The 27850-nt window shown below is 40.0% G+C and overlaps 1 long non-coding RNA gene across 2 annotated transcripts; it reads right to left on the bottom strand.

Moving 5' to 3' along the window:
• Nucleotides 1-18359: 18359 nt before the first annotated feature.
• On the bottom strand, nt 18360-26444 carry LOC123333269. 2 transcript variants are annotated; one of them, XR_006550526.2, is made up of 3 exons: nt 21693-26444; nt 21111-21271; nt 18360-19037 (listed from the first exon to the last, which is right to left on the bottom strand). It is a non-coding gene; the product is annotated as an uncharacterized LOC123333269 (long non-coding RNA). The 2 variants fall into 2 exon arrangements; XR_006550527.2 differs by having other exon boundaries at nt 21080-21271.
• Between the last annotated feature and the right edge of the window lie 1406 nt (nt 26445-27850).

The following is a 27850-nucleotide window of genomic DNA, read 5'->3' on the forward strand; positions in this document are numbered from 1 at the left end:
CTTTGCCTTGTCTTTCTTATCTCAGCCACTGTCTGAAGAAGTTGTTTTCTTGCTTAAGGCGTCATGACTGAAGTATGTAGCTCTGTGGAGGACAAAAAAAAAAAAAAAAACAACAACTGGGGCCAGATGGAAGAAATGTCACTTTAGCCCAAGTGGTACTATTGGGAGTCTCTTTCTGACCTTGCATTCTGGAGTTCAGCTTACGTGTGTCGGCCTCTTAGTGGAGGATGTATAGAGCTGGTCCCTCTCTACTTCTCTGCTCCTTCAGAGTAATGCAGCCAGGGTTTGGGAGCAGGATTTCCTCCCTCGCCACACAGCACGTTTCAATATTCATCCTTCAATGAATTACCCACAATTCTTAGCAGTGCATCTAGTTAACCACAAAGCAGTCAGAGAGCTATGTTTAGAGAGAAACAGCTCCTTATCTCTTGCACTCCAAGGGAAATCAGCAGTCATTTCCTAGAGATGGTCTCAGCGTGACTCTGGGGCTCCAGTTCCTCTACGATACAATCAGCGCTCAGCCAAAGCTACATAAAGTGGTGGCACTCCCCCGTATGTCTAACTCAGGCACTAATCACACTTTTAGTACATCTGTTGTTTTAAAATTTCCAGTCCCATTAATTCTTCCTTTTTTTTTCTTTTTTAAGATATGAGGAGTTGAGAATACCCATATTCACTTTGAAGTACCGTCACTTAAATGAAAGATCTGGAAAAAAAAAAATCGAGACATGAGGCAATCCTGAAAATATGAATAAAAGAATATAAATATTTCTCCAGCCTCTCTAGTCTTCATTAAAATACGCAAGAGGAAGAAACCGGTTTGCCCTTCTATATTTAATTTGGACTCTGACCTCTTTGAAAACTTCAGCAATATGATTAATTTTAGCTTATCTTATGGAATGTCTCTCCACCTATAAATAAGTCTATTCATCTTCAGAAGAGCATAAATATTCCTCCTGTTTTACAGTTATTTTAAAATATTTCTTACATATAATTGTAATGGGATCTATTTCCAGGACAATAGCTAAGTATCAGTTACATTTCCATTATGCTCTATTAGTTTCATGGTTGGAAAACTTAAGCAAAAATAAGCTTCTCTGGATGAATATGAATCCAGCATTAACCAGAGTAACATGAATAATTCAAAGAGCTCCTGACATTCAATCTAACAAAACCAAAAAGAATAAGAAAAGAGAAGAGAAGGAGGCAGAGAAGAAGAAAAAAAAGAGGAGGAGCAGAAGGAGCGCTTGGGAGTTTTTAATTTTAGGTAGAGGTATAAAAAAATTACATTTTTTATGTCATCCCACATAATGTTAGAAAATCAGAAGACCCTTCTCTATACTTTATTAGTGTCTGATTTTCCACTTTTCTGTCTCCCAGAGTCTGCAGGCTCAAGCTAGGTCCATGTAGCCACACAGGAAAGCACTTTGCCTACAAGAACATACTAAACCCAACAATGCATTATTTTATACCTTGAGACTGAGGATGTTAAAAATTATTTCCAGGGTGATATTATCTTCAAATAATTAATAGTATTTATAACAATAACTTATACTTTAAACTGGTGATAAAAGCAACCTGCTCAAGGAGAGATGGCATATTCAGCTATTAAAAATCATATTGCTATGGGAAAGAAGTTAAGTATCTGGTATTTCTAGGGCCACAGTTCATTTCTTATATTTGGATTCAAGCCTTTAAAATGAAAACTTACACATGGGACTCATACATGGGAAATGAATGATCAATTTGTTTGCTTTCTAGATCATTCTCCATTGGAAGGACAAACTTTCCATCAGAAGACAAAGGATATGCTTTTCTCAGAGAAATATCTCCCCATTGATAAATAGAGAGCAAACACCGAACACTTAAGTAGTGTTCCCGCCAGTCATGTGAGCCGTGTCAGCATCAACCAGCTGGTCCTTGTCTGTTTTGCAGTCAAAGAAAATGGGAACTCAGCATGTATCCAAGTTCCCAAGGATAGGAGGATTCGAGCTGCCAGGTGTGCGCATGGGCAGAATGCCCAACCCCAGGTCATCTTACAAAAAGCCTTGCTCAGACATGGCCAGCAAAGGAAAGCAAGCAAAAGGTCACAGTTGCTGTTTCTGCAACATAGTCACTCTCGGCAAGACATCCTCATATTTTTTTTTTTTTCCAGTTGTTAACTAAATGTTTAGGGAGCACATTAGAGTCATGAAAGGAGGTTGGAAGGGCAGGCAGCTCAACTGTTGTGATTTCTACCATTCATGAAATCAATACAATTTTTTCAGTAATCAAAGGTGTGTTCCGAAGAACTGAGAATGTGGCAGGCAGGGGTAGGGAATGGGGAATTGCCAAGTAACTGCCACCTTTGGCCCATGTGCTTCTATTGATGCCATCTAGGAATGGGGATCATATTTATCAACACACTTTTCAGGCAGAGCTTTCAAGTATTCGCGTGTAACTATTGTGGAGCAAATCTTGGGCAATCCACTTTGCTTCTGTCTAACCTGGAAAGGTGAACTGGAATGAGAGTGATTTTCTGCATAATTTGATCCAATGGATGAATACTCTGGAGTCATGTGATAGGGTCAAGGTTCTTTCAGCTCATGCCTTAGAACCCAGTTACACGGGAGACCATGTTTGAACAATGTCCTTTAAAGAATTCAGTAACTCAACCCCACTGGACATGAGCCAAGACAAGCCTCTTGAATGCCAAATTCCACTCTAGTGGGTCATGTTATTGGATGGCTCAAATGAATTTGGGCCAGGAAAAAAAGGGCCTCCTTTCCCTCAATAGTTAGTTTCTTGTCTGAATTATCCAGATAATGGCTTTACTTTTCAACTTTCCTTTGCCTGCACAGAGTAGAAAGGCAGCTCTACATTTTTGTCATAATAGAATCATTACCTGTAATTCTCAGAAATCATCCTCTTGAAAATGGGTAACTTTGTATCAAAAAGAGCTACCTAATTTGTAATAGTGATTTATTCTTTTATAATTTCTTTTCATTTGTTCACTGTGACTAACTCAACAAATATTTACTGGACAAACAAAAAGACATATTATCCTTATGTATCATGTCCATTTGTTTGGAAATCTCATTTAGCTGAAAAATCTTTAAAGTGTTATGAAGCACCAGGAAAAGGTGAAAAACTTTTGGAAGAGTTTTCTGCAGAGGCCATGTTTCTTTAAAAACAGAAAGTTCAACTTGTAAGACATGTGTATTCTTTGAAGTCAACATGACATCTTTTGATGAAAAAGATTTCAGGTATTAACATTTAATCCTGACAACATTAGTCCCCCACCCCCCATCCCAGATATACCGTATCTCTCTTTGAAGACTGGAGAAGTGGAAACCTTCATATTGTGACTTTTCCTTTACAGGATGGTCATTTCAATCCAAGACCAAGTTGTCTTGTTTCTACTAAACTCACCAGTTCATCTTGTAAAGCCAGAAAATATAAAATACGGCTACAGGGGAGTTTTCTTTCTAGTCTCACCTGTCATTTCTGCTCTCCCAATCCTCCTTCCCAAAACTTAACAGCCCATTTGAGAAAGAAAGCAACTCATATTTCAAGGTAACCCATATGTAATGTATCTCTTTTTCTTCTATGGTATTGATCATTGCTGTCTTGGTTCTTACAATAAAACAAGCTACGTTACCCAAGGGTCAGAGAGAGGGAAGTTACATCCTGAGAGTGTTAAGACTCAATATTAGTTTTGAGGACCCTCTTGCAGTCTTTAAATATGTCTTCAATGACTCGGCAGTTGGGAACTGGAGGAACAATAGCGGACAGTGACAGGAACATGACCATAAAGCTAAGAGGCTCACCTGTTATTTGAATGAGTGTGTTACCTCTCTCATGAGTGACAATTGCGTGACTCCAGTTCTTCAGAAGGGGTCAATCAGAGGATAGAAAAGGCTGTGGGGGCATTCAAGCATCAGGTGAGTAGATGGATTGGGTGATCATAAATTGTATGAATGGACTGGATAACCATAAATTGCATGCATTACAATTAAAATCTTTGCTATTGTTGCAATTTTTATGAGTGTGAGAGAATGTCAAATGTAATTTACATACCAAAAGGTACATAAGTCAAATACATGCAAAATCACCATTTAGGTAAAAAATAGGACATAGCCAGCACCTCAAAAGTCTCTCCATGACCTTTACTGATTACCTAACAATCTGATTTTTATGGTAAACACATCTTTTTCTATAGATCTGTTCCTTAAATACAGACCTCTAAGCATTGTGGTTTAAGTTGCTTGTTTTCTAAATTTTTTATAAAAAGAACTATAGGCTTATGTGTTTTGCTATTTTTATTCAACTTTATGTTTCTGATTGGCCCATGCTGCTAGATGTAGTTGTCCTTCATTCATTTTTGTGGCTGGACCCAGATTAAGTTTGACAGGTGAAGATTTAGGCAAGTCCTAAGACTCCATGACTTAGAACTTCACTAGTACCTCAGCGAGACTGTGTCCAGAGTTCTGTTGCAGAGAATAGAATCCTATCTAGGTAGAGATTTACTGCAGATTTTATGCAGCATATAGATCACTTGATGGGCAGACAAAACAGTCTCTAGGGGGACCTTTTAGAAACCTTCCTCCCCTCTCCCCAGCCATACCACAGTACTGGGCACCCAAGCAGCTCCTACCACTCAAAACTTCTCAGCCTCCCACCCTACGTCATCACCGCCTTGACCTTGAAGCCACTGTAATCAGAAATTGTCCGGATTAAGAAGGTTCCATGCTTATAAAGGGGTTCCCTCGTGGCTCAGATGGTAAAGAATATGCCTGCAAGTAGGAGACTCAAGTTTGATCCTTGGAGAAGGGAAGGACTACCCACTCCAGTATTCTTGCCTGCAGAATCCCATGGACAGAGCAGCTTTGTGGGCTACAGTCTGTGGAGTTGCAAAGAGTTTGACATGACTGAATGACTGACACTTACTTACTTACTTATGCTTATAAAGTCAGGAATGCTGCAGATCCCAGAACCATTCTATGCCTGATACAAACTTCACCAGCAAAAATTGATAACCCTTTTTTTTCCCTTCATAATACCAATGAAAGGCACCTGTGCTAGTGACTAAACCTCTGCTGGCATTGCCAGGAAAGACCAAACACTTCCACGGCATGCTTGGCAGCAGAAATAGCAAAAGCAACACGACGACATTGGGTTTGCAGAACTGGAAATACCTGGAACTTCAGCTGATGTGGGTGGGAAAATGTAGTCTTTCGCTTTCCAGCATTGTTATACAGCAACGGCTTTCACTTTGGGGATCAGGACTCATCGTTAGTGAATCATGAAAGCACTGAAAAAAATAAAATAGAGCAGAATAACATTTTCAGAGGGCAACAACCTAGGGTTATTTCTGTTTTGTGCCACACACACAGATGTATGCATTGCAAAGTAAAATATTTTCTCACTGGGGGTTGAGTTTAAAAAAAGTTTGAAAGCCCCTACAATGAAAGGGGAATGGAATAAATGTCACGTGCCAAGCAATCATATCCCCCACAACTCCTGCAACCTAACATGGAGTGATAAATGTGTACAAGAATGAGACACTTTGACAAGTCTTGTTGGCTACTATAATCTAACAATTCACTTTGGAGCATCTTAGTGTCTGGATTACCCTTTCAGCCTGCACCCCTTTTCAAGACATCATCCATGAGTCCCAGAATGATCTTTCTGAACACAAATCTGATTATTTCACTCTATTTTAAAGCATTCAGTAGCTTCCTCTGACTTATAGCAGTGACCTACAAACTTAAGGCGCTTGTTAAAATACAGATTCCCAGATTCTCCTCAGGGATTCTAATTTAAATAACTTGAGGATGGGTTCCAGGAATCTGCACTCATAGTGGGAACCCCTAGTGAATAAAATCTAGACTCCTTGCTGCTGCTGCTGAGTCGCTTGTCGTGGAGGACAAAGTACCAGGGTCAGAGGAGAAAGCTGCATACAGACGAACTCTGAAGATGTGCAGCGGGTTCCTTTTGACCATTTAGCAGAGACTGATCGGCTTACATATATGAGAAAACTGTCCAAGATTGGAGAAAACATTAACAAAAAAATATTCAACACTTGGGCTACCCTGGTAGCTTAGCCAATAAAGAATCTGCCTGCAATGCAGGAGACTCTAGTTCGATTCCTGGGTCAGGAAGATCCCCTGAAGAAGGGATAGGCTACCCATTCCAGTATTCTTGGGCTTCCTTTGTGGCTCAGACAGTAAAGAATCTGCCTGCAATGCGGCAGATGGGTTCGATTCTTGGGTTGGGAAGATCCCCTGGAGGAGGGCCTGGCAACCCACTCCAGTATTCCTGCCAGGAGAATCCCATGGATAGAGCCTGGCAGGCTACAGTTCATGGGGTCACAAAGAGTCTGACATGATTGAGCAACTAAGCACAGCATTCAGCACTCACAAAGGACCAGCAATAGTGTCTGTTCCCTCCAGCCCGACTGTAAAATGTCATAATTCATGAGATATTGGGTATAGAGTATTTAGAAGAGTCTTGCCTCAGTACTAAGGGACACATGACCAAGATTAAATGCAGCGCTAGTCTAGGCTAACAAGTCTTAAAAAGCAAGGCCCAATAGGATCAAAATTTTTCCAAGAAACTCAGCTGCATATCAGAACAAAGCTTAAAAATATTTATAGGTATACAGAAATATGCAGGAGCCAGCAAGGTAAAATTCACAATGTCTGGCATCCAATAAAAGAATAACAGACTATCCTAAGAAGCATAAAAATGTAACCTATAATAAGGAGAATAATCAATCAATGAAAACCTACATAGAAGTGAAACAGATATTAGAATCAGCAGAAACAGACATGAAAATAATTATTTTAGCTATATTCTGAAAGCCCCCAAATAGAGATATAGAACATATGAAAAACAAATGCAAAAAATCAAATAACTCAAGCTAAAAGCTACAATGTCTGAGATAAAAAAATTCACTGGATGGAATTAATAGTAGATTAGATATTACAGATAAAAAAATTAGTGAATTTGTAAACATAGCAATAGAAGCAATATGAGATGAAATGCAAAATGAAAATGATGAGCTTCAGTAGCTTTGAGACAACTTTTAACATCCTAATATACTGTAACCTGAGTCCCCAAATGAGAGGTTGGTGAGAGAAAAAATAGAGTTGAAGAAATGACTGGAAAATTCCAAATTTGATGACATCTGAAAACTACATATCTGAGAATCCCAATGAACTTCAAGCACAAGAAACATAAAGAAAAGACACAATGGGGGAAGGCCTTGTTGTTCAGTCACTCAGTGGTGTCTGACTCTTTGCGACCCCATGTACTGCAGCATGCCAGGCTTCCCTGTCCTTCACCATTTCCCGGGGAAAGAAAAGGGTGAGATGAATCGAGAGAGTAGCATTGAAACATATACATTACCATATGTAAAATAGACAGCCAGTGGGAATTTGCTGTATTGATGCAGGGAGCTCAAATCTGGTGCTCTGTGACAATGTAGAGGGGTGGGATGAGGTGGGAGGCGGGAGGGAGGTTCAAGAGGGAGGGGACATATGTATCCCTATGGCTGATTCATGTTGATGTATGGTAGAAACCAACGTTGTAATTGGTTTGTATTGTAATTTGTTGTTGTATTGTACTGTACCGTTGTATTGTAATTTGTCACCAATTGTATTGGTAAAAATATTATAAAGCAGTTATCCTCCAATTAAAAATAAATTAAAAAAGAAAACTATACTAAGACATATGGTAATCAAATTTCTCAAAAGCAATGATAAGTAGAAAAATCTTAAAAACAGCTCCAGAAAAACTACACATTACACACAGAAGAACAAAAATAAGAAAGATAGCAAATTATCTGACACAGTAGAAGCAAGATGACAATAGAGAAACATCTTCAAAATACTGAAGGAGAAATAGCTAAACCCTCTTACACTATTGGTGAGAATGTATATTGGTGCAACCACTATGGAAAACAGTATGGAGGTTCCACAAAAAACAAAAGATCAAGTTGACATATGACCTTGGAATCCCACTCCTTAGCATATATCCAGATAAAAAATATAATTTGAAAAGATACATGCACCTCTATGTTCATAGCAGCACTACTTACAATGGCCAAGACATGGAAGCAACCTAAATGTCCATCAACAGATGAATGGATAAAGACGATGTGGTACTTATATATAGTGAAATACTAATCAGCCATAAAAAAGAACAAAATAATGCCATTTGCTGCAACATGGATACAAGTAGAGATTATCGTACTAAGCAAAGTAAGTCAGAAAGAGAAAGACAAATACTATATGATATCACTTACGTGTGGAGTCTAAAATATGACACAAATGAACATATCTATGAAACAAAAACACTCACAAACACAGAGAACAGACTTGTGACTGCCAAGAGGGAAGGATGATGGGGGAAGGGAGAAAAAGACTTTTTCGATCACACAAAAGCTGAAGGAATTTATCGCCAGCAGCTCCTCAGTATAAGAAATGTTAAAGGACGGTCTTCAAGCAGAAGGAAAATGTTACAAGATGAAAATTTGGATTTACTAAAAAGAAATTTATTTGGGGGGGCTCCAAAATCACTGCAGATGTTGATTGAAGCCATGAAATTAAAAGACGCTTACTCCTTGGAAGAAAAGTTATGACCAACCTAGATAGCATATTCAAAAGCAGAGACGTTGCTTTGCCAACAAAGGTCCATCTAGTCAAGGCTATGGTTTTTCCTGTGGTCATGTATGGATGTGAGAGCTGGACTGTGAAGAAAGCTGAGCGCTGAAGAATTGATGCTTCTGAACTGTGGTGTTGGAGAAGACTCTTGAGAGTCCCTTGGACTGCAAGGAGATTCAACTAGTCCATTCTAAAGGAGATCAGTCCTGGGTATTCTTTGGAAGGAATGATGCTAAAGCTGAAACTCCAGTACTTTGGCCACCTCATGCGAAGTGTTGACTCATTGGAAAAGACTCTGATGCTGGGAGGGATTGGAGGCAGGAGGAAAAGGGGACGACAGAAGATAAGATGGCTGGATGGCATCACCGACTTGATGGACGTGAGTTTGAGTGAACTCTGGGAGATGGTGTTAGATAGGGAGGCCTGGCGTGCTGCAATTCATGGGGTCACAAAGAGTCGGACACGTCAGAGCGACTGAACTGAACTGAAAAAGAATGAAGAGAACCATACATGGAAATTATGAGAAAATATATGATTTATTTTTTATTATTAAATTCCTTAAAAATATTTTATGACAAACAAAAATTACAGTAATGTGCTATGGGGTTTATGGCATATGTATAAATAAAATGGATAAAGACAATATCATAAAGGAGAAATGGAAGCATAGTACAAATACGGATGATATGGGAATTTTTCCAACAACTCTATGTCAATAACATCAACACCATAGATGAAATGGATAAATTCCTTGAATGATACAAATTGTCAAAGTTCACAAAGGAAGAAATATACAGCTTGCTTAGCATTATATATATTTAAAAAGTTGAATTTGTAGTTAAAAACCTTCTTGTAAAGAATATTCCAGATTTAAATGGCATCACTAATTAACTCCATCAAATATTTAGGGAATCAGTTCAGTTCAGTTCAGTCATGTCCAACTCTTTGCGACCCTATGAATCGCAGCACGCCAGGCCTCCCTGTCCATCACCAACTCCCGGAGTTCACTCAGACTCACGTCCATCGAGTCAGTGATGCCATCCAGCCATCTCATCCGCTGTCATCCCTTCTCCTCCTGCCCCCAATCCCTCCCAGCATCAGAGTCTTTTCCAATGAGTCAACACTTCGCATGAGATGGCCAAAGTACTGGAGTTTCAGCTTTAGCATCATTCCTTCCAAAGAAATCCCAGGGCTGATCTCCTTCAGAATGGACTGGTTGGATCTTCTTGCAGTCCAAGGGACTCTCAAGAGTCTTCTCCAACACCACAGTTCAAAAGCATCAATTCTTCGGCAGTCAGCTTTCTTCACAGTCCAGCTCTCACATCCATACATGACCACAGGAAAAACCATAGCCTTGACTAGACGGACCTTTGTTGGGAAAGTAATGTCTCTGCTTTTGAATATGCTATCTAGGTTGGTCATAACTTTTCTTCCAAGGAGTAAGCGTCTTTTAATTTCATGGCTTCAATCACCATCTGCAGGGATTTTGGAGCCCCCAAAAATAAAGTCTGACATTGTTTCCACTGTTTCCCCATCTATTTCCCATGAAGTGATGGGATCAGATGCCATGATCTTCGTTTTCTGAATGTTGAGCTTTAAGCCAACTTTTTCACTCTCCTCTTTCACTTTCATCAAGAGGCTTTTGAGTTCTTCTTTACTTTCTGCCATAAGGGTGGTGTTATCTGCATATCTGAGGTTATTGATATTTATCCCGGCAATCTTGATTCCAGCTTGTGTTTCTTCCAGTCCAGCATTTCTCATGATGTACTCTGCATATAAGTTAAATAAGCAGGGTGACAATATACAGCCTTGACGTACTCCTTTTCCTATTTGGAACCAGTCTGTTGTTCCATGTCCAGTTCTAACTGTTGCTTCCTGACCTGCATACAAATTTCTCAAGAGCCAGGTCAGGTGGTCTGGTATTCCCATCTCTTTCAGAATTGTCCACAGTTTATTGTGATCCACACAGTCAAAGGCTTTGGCATAGTCAATAAAGCAGAAATAGATGTTTTTCTGGAACTCTCTTGCTTTTTCCATGATCCAGCTGATGTTGGCAATTTGATCTCTGGTTCCTCTGCCTTTTTTAAAACCAGCTTGAACATCAGGAAGTTCATAGTTCACGTATTGCTGAAGCCTGGCTTGGGGAATTTTGAGCATTACTTTACTAGCATGTGAGATGAGTGCAATTGTGCAGTAGTTTGAGCATTCTTTGGCATTGCCTTTCTTTGAGATTGGAATGAAAACTGACCTTTTCCAGTCCTGTGACCACTGCTGAGTTTTCCAAATTTGTTGGCATTTGAGTGCAGCACTTTTACAGCATCATCTTTCAGGATTTGAAAAAGCTCAACTGGAATTCCATCACCTCCACTAGCTTTGTTCATAGTGATGCTTTCTAAGGCCCACTTGACTTCACATTCCAGGATGTCTGGCTCTAGGTCAGTGATCACATCAATAAATGATACTTATTCTACACAAACTCTTCCTGAAAATTGAAGAGATGGAAATAACTTCCCATCTTATTCTGTGAGCCCACTATTACCTTAATACCAAAACCAAACAAAGACATTAATGAAATAGGAAAACTATAGGTCAGGATTCCATATGAACATACATACAAAAATTTGAAATCAAATTTTAGAAAATCAAATTCAAGCATACATGAATGGCATGGTACATTATGATCAAGTGAGGTTCATTCCAAGAATGCAAGTCTGGCTTACTATTAAAAATCAACTGGTATAACTCATCAAATTAACACACTGAAAAAGAAAACCCATATCATCTGAATATATGCAGAGATAACATTTGACAAAATCCAGCCTCCATTCCTGATGAAAACTTTCAGCAAACTAGGAATAGAGAGAACTTCTGCTCACTCTGATAAAAAACATCTAAGAAAAACCTACAGCCAGTATATAATACTGAATGATGAAAGACTGAATGTTTTCTCCCTAAGTTCAGAAGAATAAAAAGATGTGCCTTCTCATACTCATATTCAAAACTGTACTAGAGGTTTAGACAGAGCATTAAGGTAACAAAAAAAAGCATCTATTTTGGAAAGGAAAAAAGTAAAATTATTTCTATTTCAGAATGCATGATCGTCTATGTAGAAAATCTGATAAAATATGCAAAAACACTCAGAACTTCAAATTTAGTAAGTTTGAAGGATAAAAGATTGGTATCAAAATCAGTTGTATTTCTATATTTCTCTATTAACAACCAGAAATAGAAATTTAAAAACACTATGTGGAATAGCACTAAATATGTAAAATTCTTAGGGATAAATTTGACAAAAAATTGGCAAGGCTTGTACACTAAAACCTACAAAATATTTCTGAGGGAAATGAACTTTGACCTAAATAATTGGAGAGCTATAACTTATTCATAGGCCCTAAAGGTTCAATATGATGATTCTCCCTAAATTTATCTGCAGATTCAATGCAATACCAATAAAAATCTTAGCAAGCTTTTTTTCTATTGATAGAAACTAGAAAACCAATGCTAAAATTCATACAGGATTGCAAAAAACATCGAAAGCTCAAAACATCTTTGAAAAAGAATGTTGGAGGGTTTATATTACCTTATTATAAAGACTTACTGTAAAGACTTTATATAGACTTATTGTAAAGTAATGATGACATTGTGACATTTTTGTACATATAGACAAATAGGTCAATGAAACAGATCAGAGAATGCAGAAATAGATCCAAATATAACAACTGATGGACAAAACACATGTGGACAAGTAATATCCAATATAGGCGTGAAGGCAATTCAGTGGAGGAAAACTTGTCTTTTCAGCAAATGATGCTAGAAATAAAAACTTGGATTCATACCTAGAATTATATGAAAACATGATTCTCAAATTAATTAACTTATAGATCATAGATTTAAATGTAAGCCTAAAACTATTAAAGTATAAAACATAGGCAAAGATATTTACATAGATGCAACATGGACAGGGAGGCCTGGCGTGCTGCGATTCATGGGGTCACAAAGAGTCGGATACGACTGAGCGACTGAACTGAACTGAACTGAACATCATATACATAACCTATAAAAAAAAATGGTAGTGATGAATCATTAAATATTTCAATGTTAAAAATGTGCTCCATACTCAGCTTTACCAGTAAGTATTAAAAGTGTTGGACAAAAAAAAATCCATCCAGGAAAGTATCCTGCCCAGGTGCTCTATTTCTTCCTGCTGAAACTGCCCTGGTTCATGTCCTTTTTGAGTCCTGGTTTACAAGTTTCTTTAGTCCAGTGAACATCCCCAAACCTTTCCATTAAATTCACTTCTCCACTCAGAATCTCGTTCTGTTCATTACAACCAAAAAACTTGAACTGATACGTCTCATTAAATCAGATATTCAAATCTTTCTGTTTCCCTAGTTAGAGCAAAAGGTCTATCTCTAGATTTCAGTTGAACGAATATAATAACAAAATCTAGATGAAATGACCATGGTTTCCTCTTACGAAACTCAAATTCTTTGGGGATTACATTAGGGGTATATATTGCAATTTACTACACCCAGGCTATAATAATGGGAATAATTTGGTGGGGTCTGGGGCAGGGGGTTCTGGCTCTATGAGGTTTTATGTATCCCCAGTGCCAATCACAGTGCCTAGCACATTCTAGGCATAAAGTCAAAGAGCGCATTCACTTTATCTTTGCAGCAGCATTGCTGCTATGAGGGTGCTGCACTCTGAAGGCTAAATTCTTCATTGAAAAACACTATGATGTGTTAGTTTGACATTGAGCTTTTGTTCCTGTGTCACCCACAAATCATTATCCTCACCTTGCATTCATGTTAAGGAAATTAAAGTTCTATTGCATAAACTGCCAACCACACTGCCCTGGACTGTCCTTTTATGACTGAACTCTTGGTTTTACTTTCACATGAAAAAAGTAAGTGAGGTTCCCAAATGCCAGACGATTTGAACTAGTACAGCAGTTTTGGCAATTTCTTTTAAAGAAGCATGAACAACATATGCCTTAAAGATCCCAAGCATCTGCTGAAAGCATTTACACTTTGCATCCTTGATCTGTGAGCAGACTGTAGAATAATCCTCTGCCACCTGAGTAGGAGTGTTGTGCCTGGACGATCTGCAGATATTATAGAGTTTGCATTTCTTGCCCTTAGAATTAGCAGATGCTCTACTGCATGTGATAGCATTTCTGTTAGAAGCAGACCCTTTAATGTCTAATACATGTAACCATGTAGTCTCACTGTTTTTTGTGAGACCATTACATATATCAAATCCCATTCAATTAGTGGGTGCATTTTGCTTCAGACCAAATGAGATATTCCTATGACATTCTATCCAAGAAGCCCCTAAATTGCAGTGTTCAGATGGCAGTAAGCTTTTAACATACAATATAAATTGCATCCTTCCAATCAGACCTTTGATTTTCTTTTGTGGGATTGACAGCTCTGAACAAAGATGACTTTTAGGTAGTAGATTCTGCTAATAATCCCATGAGTTTATCAGAGAAAGTAGCAGGCCAGGCTCCTTTGTCCATGGGATTCTCCAGGCAAGAACACTGGAGTGTGTTGCCATTCCATTCTCCAGGGGATCTTCCCGACCCAGGGATTGAACCTTGGTCTCCTACATTGCAGGTAGATTCTTTACCATCTGAGGCACCAGGGAAGCCAGAATAATCTCCTGAGTTCATCAAAGAGTCTAGTCTTATGCGAAGCTAAACACTTCTTACTGTGATAAATGCTGGAATCCCAGAAATGCTCAGAAAAGCAGTAGACATATATATAAGGGGAAGCAATTTTTGTTTCATGATAATTTAAAGTCCTCCCCTGGTCATAGAAATTCCAGAAACCAGGATAAATGATATCAAGCTTGTTCATATATCTCCAAACTGTCATTAATAAAACTAAAAAAAAAAGAAGTTTATGATAACATGCAAAAAATGCTTGCTATATTGAAAGTTAAAATAGCATGATAATGTACCATGATAAGATCATAATAAAATAAAATTAACCGAGAGTGTTGTTCCCCTGGTCAAGATACCATTATTACTATATGTAGGCGTTTAATCATTAATGGCAGTTTTCTCTGGTATAAGGAATTAAAGGTGTTTTTTTTCCTTCTAAAAAAAATAAATAAATAAAAGTTAGTTTTTCACTTAAAAATAAATAAATAAATTAAAAATGCACAGGTTCCAGGGTTTGATTGTAAGTATTTTTAATGAATGGAATATTAAAATATCCACTGAAGCATACCAATCATTCAGGACATTGGATTTGTGTCTGTCTTCTAGTTGTACTTAAGAGGACATTTGTGTCCTCAGAAAAGATATTGAACATCTGCAAGTATTATAGATAGAACTTGACTTCTTCAAAACTCCTCTGATTTCCTCCATCGTTCCCATAGCCTAAATTTACTGCACCCCCAAGGTCAGGAAAACAACTGGACCAAGTTTTCCCTCCTTTCTTCCAACCCCACCTTCATCGACCTCTATATTCTTTCGCATGTATAACAATAATAGTTCTTTATTTACCAAGTATATTTTAAGCCATCAACATATAGAAGCTGCTGTTCTGAACCTCCTATGGCAGCAGTTCTTTAGAATTGCAAAAAAAAAAAAGGCCATCTGTTGTCTCAGCTATCTGTGGAGCTGGAGTGAAGGCTTAACTTAATGCTCTTCAGCAGAGCAATAGGAAAACATCCATCACCCAGTGACAGGTTAGCTCGTCTGCCCCAACGAACGGATGTCTGCAATTGCACACATTAAGGAAACACAGTTGATCACCCTAAGGATACAATAAAATCTCAGAACTTCAAGAAACTAAGGACTAACTGCAAAGAGGCCAGATTCTTGCAGAACGCAAAAGCTATTTCCTAATTGTATATCTGGTGCGTTCCACATTCACATGCTTCTCTCTGGCTTTGGTATTACTGGCTGGGTGGTTGTTCAGGGGTCCTTGATGTGTCAGGCCTTTCCATTGCTGAAGTAGAATAAGTAAGATGACTCTGATTGCTTGCCCTGGGGGGAGGCAAGCTGGCTTTGCCTGTCCACATAGAATCCCTAGGATAGAGGGGAAAGGCAGTCCCCATGACAGAGCATATGCAGGCAGGATTTCCGGGCAGCAGGTTAGCTTTGGGCACTTTCCTCTGATCTCTGGCACTCATACTGCCTCTCCTCTTCTCACTTGCCCAGAAATTAGAAGTCTTCATACTGGATCTTCTTTAATTTCCCAACATTGAACCTAGAAATCTAATTCCCCCCTTCCTCTTTTAATAATTAAATTTATTTATTTATTATTTTTTAAATGTATTTATTTTTAATTGAAGGATAATTGCTCTACAATATCATGCTGGTTTCTGACAAACATCAGCATGCATCAGCCATAGGTATACCCATGTCCCCTCTTTCTTGACCCTCCCTCCCACCTGCCTCCCCATCTCTCTTCTAGGTTGTTACAGAGCCCTGGCTTGAGTTCCCTGAGTCACACAGCAAATTCCCACTGGCTATTTATTCTCCATATGGTAATGTATATGTAGAAACCTGTTTTTATTCACACTCATTCTTTCCACCTTATAAAAAATAAGCACTGCTGAACTTCCCTGGTGGTCTAACGGATAAAAGTCTGCCTGTCAGTGCAGGTGACACCCGTTGGACCCCTGATCCGGGAAGACTCCACGTGCTGCAATTAAGCCCATGTGCCACAACCACTGAGTCCACGCTCTAGAACCCAGGAATCATAACAGGAGAAACCAGCACAATGAGAAGGCCATGCATTGCACCTACAGAAATCCCGTGCTCAGCAATGAAGCAGACCAAAAAAATTAAAAAACACTACCAATATTTATTAAGCATTTATCACGTACCAGGAAGTGTCTTGAGTACTTTCCTGGTATAAACTCAATTAATGCTCAAGCAGCTGTATGAGATAAGCAACTGTATGGTCAACAAAATGTTGATGAAGCCACTCAAGGGCAGAGTCCAAGCAGTTTGCTCAGTCACACAGCTGGCAGGTTGCAGAGCCAGGCTTCAAGCAAAAGTATGATGAGCGCAGACCCCATCTTATCTACCATGCTGTCCACAATGAGGAAACCCACCCACTGTTGGTTCACACCTCTCCCTGTGTGCTCATGTCATCCTTCGGGAAAGATGATTAAGTGTTCACACTGTGCCAGGTAGTGGGCTACATTCTGGGGATAGAATGGTATACAAAAACAGGTAGTAAAGAAATAGACACACTAATTCATATGTAATGAATGACAATGAGAAAAAGGAACACAAAACTAGGAGCATATATAATAAAAGGATCTTGACCTAATTGAGGGGATCAGAGGAGGCATCCCAGAAGAAGGGATCTTTACGCTGGACAATGGAGGGTGAATAGGAGTTATCTTGGGGAAGAGGAGCAAGAGCAGTCATTACGAAGGAAAACAGATGTCAAAGATGAGACCACCAGCTCATGGTTGGCTCATCTGAAGGCTAGTCTCTTACTATTTTTGGACGAGGAACATGTAAGCAATTTCCTGGATGTATTCCTTTGACTGTAAGTCATTTTGTTATACAGTATTTTATATATTTTGGAAATTTTAATATTTTCATGAATATGTAAAAAGACATACTATAAATATATGTATACACATGCATGCATGTGTATGTGTGTACGTATGTGTGTATCTCCATCCAAAAGCAGGAAACCAGAAAGCCAACCCTGAGATATTAAGAAATGTCATGGTAGAGAGCTAGGAACCAGATCATGATTTAGTACTGGCTCAGCCATTAGCAATCTGGGTGACCTGGCCTTTGCTTTCTTGTCTGTAAGACAGAGATATACTCAGCTTGGTTTAGTCCCCACAGTCGTGGCAAGGATTCAGTGATATAACCTACAGAGGGGAACAAGCTTTGAAAACATTGCTATGTTTTAGCTAGGAGCTTTGGAAAATGCTAGTTTAGTGGAGATTCCAGGGAAGTTTGCTTCAGTTTCTTCTGCATTATTTGATTTCTTGTGGCAAAAAGAAAAAATGTTAGTGTTTTGTGAACCAGGATTTTGGAGCCCTAGACTTCCTTAACAAGTACAGCACACGTTCCCGAGGGTATATGGTACACACTCCCCTTTTAACAACTTCACATTTCACTTTAATGCTCAGTGTTTCTGCCTCAGAATGAATGCCACCCTGAGACTGGTGTTGGCTGAGTATCCCATGCTGGTCTTAGTTCATTTTGTGTCAGTGATTAATGCAGCTGAAATTGGTTGGAAAAGGAGGAGAACGCTGTTCTGCTTGACAAAAATAAAATATATTCTTTCAATAAAGAGAGGCACTGAACAGAAAGTGATCAACTAGGGAGCAGGAGGGTGGTCTTAGACTGCAGAAGGGAATTTAAAGTTTGGCATTGCATGCCATTGGCTTCCACATCTAGATGTGACATACTGAATTGTGTGACTTGGATACACACACATACATACACATGCACACACACATGCATACACATACACACATATGCTTATGTCTCTGTATAGATATCTTTGCATGAATAGGTAAATATGTGTAAATATATTCATAAGGCACACCTTATAGAGTTCGGTGGGCTCTGAATTATACCAATGTACAGCTTTATACTTTAAGATGATCTTTCTGTTATTTTAAGAAATCAAAACTTTTATCTAGTCAAAATTTATTTCTATTGTTTTAAGATAGGAGTTTTAGTTGTAAGCAGCCAACAGAAAGTCATTCTAGGAGAAGAATTTATTAAAAGGCTTTAGACTGGCTCCTGGCTTTGCCAGGTAACTTAGAGTACATGATTCTCAACTCCACAGCCAGAAACAGTGCCCAGAATCAAACTGTGGGACTGCTCCAGGCAGGACGGTGCAGTGATGTGTGACCCCAGACTCTGCAGCTGGCACGCCTTAGGCTGCCACCTCTGGGAACTGGACGCTGCCTCTGGCATTCCCACCCCCTGCTGGCATAGCGCCTTGGTCACCCTGCAGCTACGGCCACTGCCAGAGTCTTCCTCACCATCCAAACTCCTTGCATCATGAATTCTGGATTCTCAATCTGTGATGGATGTGTCTGATTGCAGAAGCCCGGGTCACATGTTTGGGCCCTCACTGTAGAGAAATTTGGGGAACAATGAATAGACAGCATTCTCAGTTTCTTTGCTGCTTCATAACATGGCCTCCCACCAAGAATCTTAAGGTGGGGACGTTTGCCAGGACGGGTGAGGAGTTTAAATACTTGCTGGGCAACCAGAAAGAATGACAAATGTCCACTGTGACAGAGCAGTGCTAACAGCTGCCAACTCCAAATTCAGAGGGTTGAGCCTGGCTTCCTTCCCTAAGAAACTCTTAGACAGAAAGAATCACTGAAATGAGTTCTTGGTCTCAGGAACAGTTGCAATCTCTCAGGAACATCCTGAAACATAACAACAGTGAGTCAGGAATACACTTGAGTAAGGGGTCTGACTTCTGATCTTTGAGAGTACATACATAGATAAATGCCTTAGAATTTCAACTCTAAAATTTGTTGTTTCAGTAAAAAAAAAAGAAAGAAAGAAAGTATTCATCACACATGAAGACCACTTCAAACTTTAGAATCTTATAGATTTAACTGCTTGTTAGAATTTATAAACTCCAGGAGACAGTGAAGGACAGGGAAGCCTGGTGTGCTGCAGTCCATGGGGTTGCAAAGAGTTAGTCAAAACTTAGTGACTGAACAACACCTCTAATGATTTAGAAATGATAATAATTACACTTATAAATTGGGCTTCCAAGGCAGGTAAAGAACCCACCTCCTAATGCAGAAGACATAAGAGACATAGGTTCCATCCCTGAGTTAGAAAGATCCCCTGGAGGAGGACATGGCTGCCCACTCCAGTATCCTTGCCTGGAGAGTCCCCATGGACAGAGGAGCCTAGGGGGCTACAATCCACTGGGAGAAGGCAATGGCACCCCACTCCAGTACTCTTGCCTGGAAAATCCCATGGATGGAGGAGCCTGGTAGGCTGCAGTCCATGGGGTCGCTAAGAGTTGGACATGACTGAGCAACTTCACTTTCACTTTTCACTTTCATGCATTGGAGAAGTAAATGGCGACCCACTCCAGTGTTCTTGCCTGGAGAATCCCAGGGACGGGGGAGACTCGTGGGCTGCCATCTCTAGGGTCGCACAGAGTCGGACACGACTGAAGAGACTTAGTAGCAGCAGCAGCAGCAGCAAGCAACTTAGCATGCATAGTTATACATAAATGTTTGTGCTATATATTTAAATTCTTACTGCCTTAAAAATGATTGAAAATGATATATTTAATTCAGAAACTGAAGTTGTTTCTTTGGACACTGTTGTTGTTGTTCACTCAATAAGCCATGTCCAACTCTTTGCGACCCCATGGACTGCAGCACACCAGGCCTCCCTGTCAAAGAAAAAAATTCTTTGAACATTAAATAAAGCTATATTCAGAGTTTCAAAAAAGAAAAGGAGAAAGCAATACAGTATAGCTGTTTCCATGATGGTTTAAACAATAGAAACACAAATAAAGGAGAACCACTGATACAAAGCATGTGATACATTTCATCTGAACAATTAAAACATCTCTTGCTTTTTTTTTTCCCCAAAAAAACAATATTTCAGAAATGACCCATCTACTGTCTCCAGGAGAAGGTGATTTTTATCCAAAGGCCATTTGGGTTTCCTCAAGCTCATGAACTGAGCACTTCTGATGGGGCTGAGGAACTTCCTGCCTTCCACTGTTCTAAGAGGGTGACAAACCCCTTTGGTGAGCTGTAAAAAGCTCCTAGTCCTTCCATGAAGTTGGCTATTCCATAGGTCAAGAGAAGAAGGCCTATCACCTCTGGAATTGTCATGTCTTAGACTGGGGATCCCTAACTCCCAGGGTCACAGACTGTTACCAGTTCATGGCCTGTTAGGAGCTGGGCCACACAGCAGGAGGTAAGTGGCCAGCTGGTGAACTAGTGAAGCTTCATCTGTATTTACAGCTTCTCCCCATCACTAGTATTACTGCCTGAGCTTTGCCTCCTGTCAGATCAGTGGTGGCATTAGATTCTCATAGGAGCATGAACCCTAACCCTACAGTCAAGGTTGGAATATCCTGAGACTGTTACAACATAGAAATATTTGTTTCTATTCTAACTTTATTTTTATTTTGCAATAATAAATATAATGCATAAATACAATAAATCTAATGCACTTGAATCCTCCTGAAACCTTTCCCCATGGAAAAACTGTCTTCCACAAAACTTGTCCCTGGTGCCAAAAAGGTTGGGGACTGCTGTCTTAGACCATCTGTAGTAGTTGCTCACTATTCTTAAGGAAAAAATGTGGGGGCGGGGGGCGGACAACAGCTTCTATGAAAGTAGTAGTTATGCTCTAGCCGCCCGGAGCCCCATCCTCGAGGCGACTGAGGAAGTATGGTTGGGTGAGGGGTCTTGGTGAAACGAACCTCTGTGAAGGCCCAGCTCGGGCGTACCCACCGAGTCCTGGTGCCAAGGCCTTCCCAGAAGGAGTCTTTAGAGGATTTAAGTCTCTGAGTGTGGAAAGCTGGTTGGGAGCCAGCACACCTTCTCCAGAGGCAGAGAAACAAGGGGGCGCAGTATCAAACAGCCTTTCTTTCTTTACCCAGTCTCCATGCAACCTTTGGAAAAAAATTTTAATATCAGTTTTAACATCCCACAATTGCAGAGCGACCACCTGTCACCTCTTGCCACAGATCAACAACCGCGGTTCCCCCAGCGTCTCTGGCAGAAGGTCTTGCTTGCAGAGGAAGCAATTCAGCGGGCCTTTGGAAGGCAGCCGAGCAGCAGCAGGAGGCCTATTAAATCCACAATTTTAGACTCTCGGGGTGGGCATTTTCTCGTGGCGTATTAAGTAACACACCTACTCAAGTTACTGTGTGAACTCAGTGGACAGCTGCCCTTTCAGTGAGAAGCAAAGGCTTGCACTGCACTCTGTCCCCCCCATCCCACCCCCTAAGTTCAAGCATAGACCCTTGAGAGAGGAACGCACGGTAAAGAACAGAGAAAATGGAAGAAAATCTGAATGAAGATTCCACCCACCAGGAGTTCCCCACTAATGGAGAATTCCCAGTGCTCAGGGTTCACCCCAAAGTCACAATAAAAGAAAGACTGCATCGACCCTAAGTCAAGATGGAGGCAGCCAGGAAGATCCACTCAAAATGAAAATGGCCTCTATCTTCCTGTTCCTCCTGGAAGTAATGCCTGAGGCAGGATGGAAAATGGTGGTTCGGGGGAAAGATTTTGAAGTCAGAAATCCATGGATCCACATTCCTTAAAAAATTGGCGTGACTTGCACACGTCTTGATTAATTTCTCCAAGCTTCATTTTTCTCTTTCATGATGAAAATAATACAGTGTCACCTCATAAGGTTGTTGTGGGAAATAAATGAGATAGTAAATGTAAAACAGGTGATACCTACTAAGCACACACTTCATGGATCAGCTATTTTAATGTTTTCACAACTAATGGTAGACTGGTGTGGTTAAGACCGTCTTTCCTCTGCTTGGTGAATGAGCTATCTTTTCCTTTAAGGTAGGGTCACGTGCTATTCACATTTAATATTTTATTTCATAACACGTTTCTATTTAATGAAAAACTTAAAAAGAAAATGTTCACTCTGTACCTCCTGCTTTGTGAGGTAAATGCTTCCCTCATAAACTTCCTGAGATGAATTCTGAAGGATTTAAAAAGAAGACTTCTCTGTGAGAGGGAAAATATAGCACCCAAAGAGGGAACCTGAGAAGGAAGGCAAGTAAAGAGAAGGAAAATGTGTGGAAATACCATTTACAGGAAGACCCCTTTCCCTCCTGTCTAGACTGAGTAATATAACATTGACCAATACAGGGTGTCACAGAAATGCTAATGCATGATGGAAGTGATGATCGGGCTTGAAGAGGGTTTACCCCGGCTTTTATTGTGCATGCCCTTCGCAGCAGACTCCAACTTTCTGCGGTGAGGTTGAAGGGCATGAAATATAGATTGTCAGGCCTTCAGGGATTCTGAGGAATGAAAGGTACTTAATAAGGATAAAATTCATCCTGAGCTTATTACCTTGCCCTCTTCCATCTCAGTCTCTTGTATCATGAAGTAAGTTTGGCAAGAAAGTAGAAGAGAGAGAGAGAGTCATTTTAAATGATGGAGCAGGAAGTCTGTTCCTGGGCAATTTTTGGCAAGTTTGAGCATAAACAAGGAGTGAGACAATGAGACTAGCTCAGCAATTCTCCAACTTTCTCATTCACTACCCCTTCTGAGAGCCCATTTGGTCTCTCCTATTAAGGAGAGAGCTAAAGGAATAGGTTTCCTTTGTTTTACCTCAGAAAGAAAATATGCTATGAGAGGCAAGAACTGAATGTAAGAGGACACAGGAGGTGAAAATGAAGGCGGGTGAGTCAAAAGGAAAGGGGGTTTTTGGCAGATGTGTGATTTGGAAAAAAAAAAAAAAACAGGAATAAGGGTGATAATGTGGAAGGAAAAGAATCAACTAATATACTTTACATCAAATTTCTGTTCAGAACTTGACAGCTCTGATTTCTTTAAACCTTTTGGAATTTCCCCACAGCCTTTCAACATATCATGCTTCCCAGTGTGAAAACATTTGACAAAAGGGTTATGAATGAACAATAGAAAAACTCCACGTTCCATATCTGAGGTCAGAAAAGACTTTATTGAGGACATTTCTCACTTTAAAAAAGAAACCCCTTTTTTTCATAGGCAACACTAACCAATGAGAATAAATTTATACTAAAAAAATTTTTCTCATGAAAATCCTATTTCGATGCATACTCAGATCTATGGAGGAGCACGCAAGCACACGAAATAGCTCCAAACACCAATTTGGAATTCTATGCATATCTTAGGATCACAGACATCTAGACTGGGGAGGTACCATATAGGTGAACTCATCCAGAGTCCATCTGCTGCAGGAACCTGTATGACATCCCTATTGGATGCTAACTGAGCCTCTGCTTAATCTTCTACACACGGGGAACTCAATAATTCCCAAGGCAGATCATCCCTTTGTGAAAAGCTATCATGTCAGAAGATTATTTATTGAGTCAAATCTATCCCCCTCCCTTCACCCCAATGTTTATCAACTGGATCTAGTTCTGTCCTTTATAACTTAACATCATAACTCTAAAATTAATAACATGTCTGCAAAATTGCCCTTACAATATGTGTAGACAGCTCTCATTTCCCCCACCAGTGTTCTCTCTTCCAGGTAAAAAGATAGCTCCTCTTTCTGCACCCATTCCTCAGTTGATATAATTTCCAGACAATTCTCCATCTCTGTAACTATTTCTTCCGTCACTTCCCCACCCTCTCTCTTTTAAAGGCAAACTTTCCTAGAAGAGCAAACACAGCGTTCTTTTCTAAGATCTGATTGGGCTTAACGATTCCCTACACATTATGGCATGTGATAGTGGACTATAAAATGTTTTATTGCTTTGCATTTGAATAGAGGATGACTGCATTTGTTAAGCAAGCTCTTTCCAAACAAGTCATAATAAAAACTTTATAGCATCCCACTTCATCACATAACTTTTTAATGCTTCTCCTTTTGTTTGGTTTTGGTTCTGGTTTTCAGTCCTTCTTCACTTTTTTCTCCCTCCTTGATGTATCAGAGTTATTCTGGAAATTCCCATGGAGAGTTTCAAGTTGGAAACCTGGTCCTAAAACATCTTTTCCTTGAGACCCTCTCCTGGGTTGGACTGTGAATCAGACTGTGTGGAAATAATGATGCCATCCGTGTGGTAGGGCCCAATGCAGTGCATATGGGCAGTATAAAGTCAGTTTATATATGGTTTGAAACTGTATCCCAGGGTTTGGAAAATGCAGAAGTTTATGTGATGGATATCGTGACCACACATGAGGTGTTGTGGAGATACATATGTATCGTAAAATATACATAGCTACAAGAATATACATATCTGTATATACGTATAATGGAAAGCTTTAAACTATCAAAGCCTTCAGGCAAATATTTTACAGCTATCTAATAGTGGGTATTTATAACTTAACCTCTTGACTTCAGAAGTTGAGATTTGGCACTACAAACACCAAGTAAATACCAGCCATGATTAGTGTAGGAAATTCATGCCATTGGCACCAGATAATGAAGGTGGCCTTACTTTAAACATTTGTTCAAACATGTAAAAGGAGTACTAACATTTTTAAAGCACCAGGACTGATTTTGAGATGCCTGTCTCTGGGATTCTGATTTTAAAAACTTATTTTTGGACTTATTAAAAAAAAAGTGTCCATGAAAAGAGTAGGATAAGTTAAAAGATGCAATGAATCCTTTTCCTCTTCATCACCCATACCCCCTCTCTGAAATATTATCAGTGTCTGTGGCTATGCTGGAAATCAGAAGATAAGCCAGTCAGTTTAACTTCAGTTCAAGAGAAGGACTCTGTAACGACTTGAAGGTATCAAATCAAGAACAGTTGGAATAGCAAGCTTGATTAAAGACAGCTAACATCATTTTAGGAAGGGAAGTCGTGGAGAACTAATTTGTTGAAATTCTTCGAGGAAATCACTGCCCCTGTGAGCTGGCTGGGGGAAGGGAGGAGATTAGAGACCGAGTTTTTCAGAAAGTGCTCTACAGAATTCTCCACTGTTGGTGAAAATGTTTAAGGTCTGAGGTCATGGAAGTGCAGGACAATTGGCATACTGGACTAAAAACTGGCAAAAGGGAAGGAAAGAAAGGGTAACTATGAAGAGAAATGTGTCAGCCTTGAAAACAGTATCATAAGAAAAGATCAGAAGAGAAGCTGTATTTGGCAGATGGACAGGGCTTTCCCAGGATGCCAAAGATGTCCCTCTAGAAGTTTATATAAAAAGGAGTTAGGGTGGGGTGGAGGTGGGAACTCCAGAAAGAACTGGGCCACAAGCAGACAGAGTCTTTTTTGTGGGGATTTTACCTCCACTTGGAAGGGCTCTGTATTATCATGTTCTGATTGTCAGTCTGAGCTACGCAGCACACTTCTTTCTCCCCCCGCCCCCTACCCTGCTTTTTTTTTGAGACTCCAAAACAAATACACTAAGCAGTTCTCCTTGATTTAAAACTTACCATAGCATGAGCCCAGAGCAATCAAGATATATTCTAAGATGAAACTACCTTTTCCCCCTTTCTGAAGTTGTTTAAAGACATAAGAGAATTCATAAAACAACATTTTATACTACAATTTCAGGGATTTAATATTCCATTGCCTAGAGAGCCACAATTCTGATTGAGGATTATAAGGCCCTTTCCACCCCATCCACCTCCAAACTTTCCCCTGATCTGGCTGTTTCTCTGCTTGTTAGTGTCTTTGACAGGGTCTAGAAAGCAAGACCAAAGTTGATCAAAATTAATTTGTTTCCAGGCCCTGTGTACTTTCTATAAGACAAGGTGAAACTCCAGGGGAAAAGTTGCCAACCTTTCTTTGAGTGTTTTGCTTTGCAGGATTACAGAAAAGAAAAGAAAAAAACAAAACAAAACAAAAAAAACACCTCTGTACACATGTATGCCCCCAATAATCCCCTTCACCATTTCTGGATAAACAGGTTTTCCCAGAGGAAGACAACCTATTAGATCTCTGCGTTTACTTACATTAATACGTTGGAGGCAGGGGGATATCAGAAAAGTAAATTTTGATGAAGAATCTGGGGGGACTGTTTTCTAGGAACCAGTGCCTCAGGAGGAAGAGAAGTAATAGTCCGGTGTGTGTATGAGCTCAGTTGTGTCCTACTCTTTGTGACCCCATGGACTATAGTCCGCCAGGCTCCTCTGTCCTTGGGATTTTCCTGGCAAGAATACTGGAGTGGGTTGTCATTTCCTCCTCCAGGGGATCGTCCCAACCCATGGATCAAACTGGCATCTCTTGCGTCTCCTGCACTGGCGAGTGGATTCTTTACCATTGAGCCACCTGGGAAGCTCAACAGTACAGTTTAAGTCCCCTACATATGAAGGAGTTCTGTTCTGATAGCGCTTTTATTAAGTCCAATTTGTTCTAAGTCCAATAAAGTTAGCCTAGGTAACCAACTAACACAATCGGCTGCACAGTACTGCACTGTAATAAGTTTATAACACTTTTCACACAAATAATACATGCAAAACAAACACAAAAAATAAAGAAAGCATTTTTAATCTTACAGCACCTTGAAAAGTACAGTAAGACAGTACTACAGCTGGCATGCAGGGACTGGTGCTGAGTGACCAGGCAAGAAGAGTTACTGACTACAGGACGGAGAGCAGGTGGGAGATGATAGAGCTGAAGGATCATCAGCAACAGGAGATGGAGGGAAGCTGTAATGTCACTCACGCCTGATGTTGATGGAAAGCATATTCCATCTTTGAAAGCTCGCCACTTGAAGGTCCTTACGTAGGGGAGTGACTGTAATGAGGAAAGTGGTGAATGCCAGACAGTGGAAACAGGTTGCTTGGGGTGACTGCAGAGGGCCCAGCCCCAAGGAAGGGTGTCCACATTTGGAACACAGGGCTGGCCAAACCATCCCATCTGCTGGCTGGATTAGGCCCTGGGGCCACTGTTGTGGGATCTCTGGATTAGAGCAAAAGTTTCCAAACTTTTGAAGATAAGGACCACTTTGCAATGTAGAAAAAAGTGAAGTCTCCCAATGTAGAATCTTCTCATCTACTGATTAAGAAAATTCGCAAAACATTTTGACATATTATGATAGTATGTAAAAATGAGTTTTGTGATACCTGCCGTGTTTGCTGCTGTGAATATAAAACTGAGCATGAAGCAGCCTCTCCCATAGTCTCGTGGGCTAGGTGACCAAGTCAAGAGGTGATGACCAAAGACCCGGTTTACTGATAGAAGAGCCATGAGCACAGGTGCTATGGGGGTCACATAGGAAGGCATCCAACCCAATTTTGGAAGACTTCCCCAAAGATGTGGCAACTCAGCCAAGACTAATGTATTAGTGGCCTGTGTCCAGATTTTTGCAAATGTGGGATATTTTAAGGAAAAGAGAACAGCATGTGCAAAGGTTCTGAGGTGAGAGAACAGGTTTCCCTGCAGGAAATGAGTAGATCAGTGCAGCTAGAATAGAGTGAGGAGAAAGAGAAAGTGATGAGAGTTAAATCCAGAAAGGAATGCAAAGGACAGTCACTGGGCAATCTACATGTGTTATTCACACAGTGTCTTTACTTGGCTTTAAATTAAGAAAAAAAAAAAATGACTGTATAAATCTTA

The sequence above is a fragment of the Bubalus bubalis genome, chromosome 4 (genome assembly GCF_019923935.1).
Source record: "Bubalus bubalis isolate 160015118507 breed Murrah chromosome 4, NDDB_SH_1, whole genome shotgun sequence".
Lineage (NCBI taxonomy): Eukaryota > Metazoa > Chordata > Mammalia > Artiodactyla > Bovidae > Bubalus > Bubalus bubalis.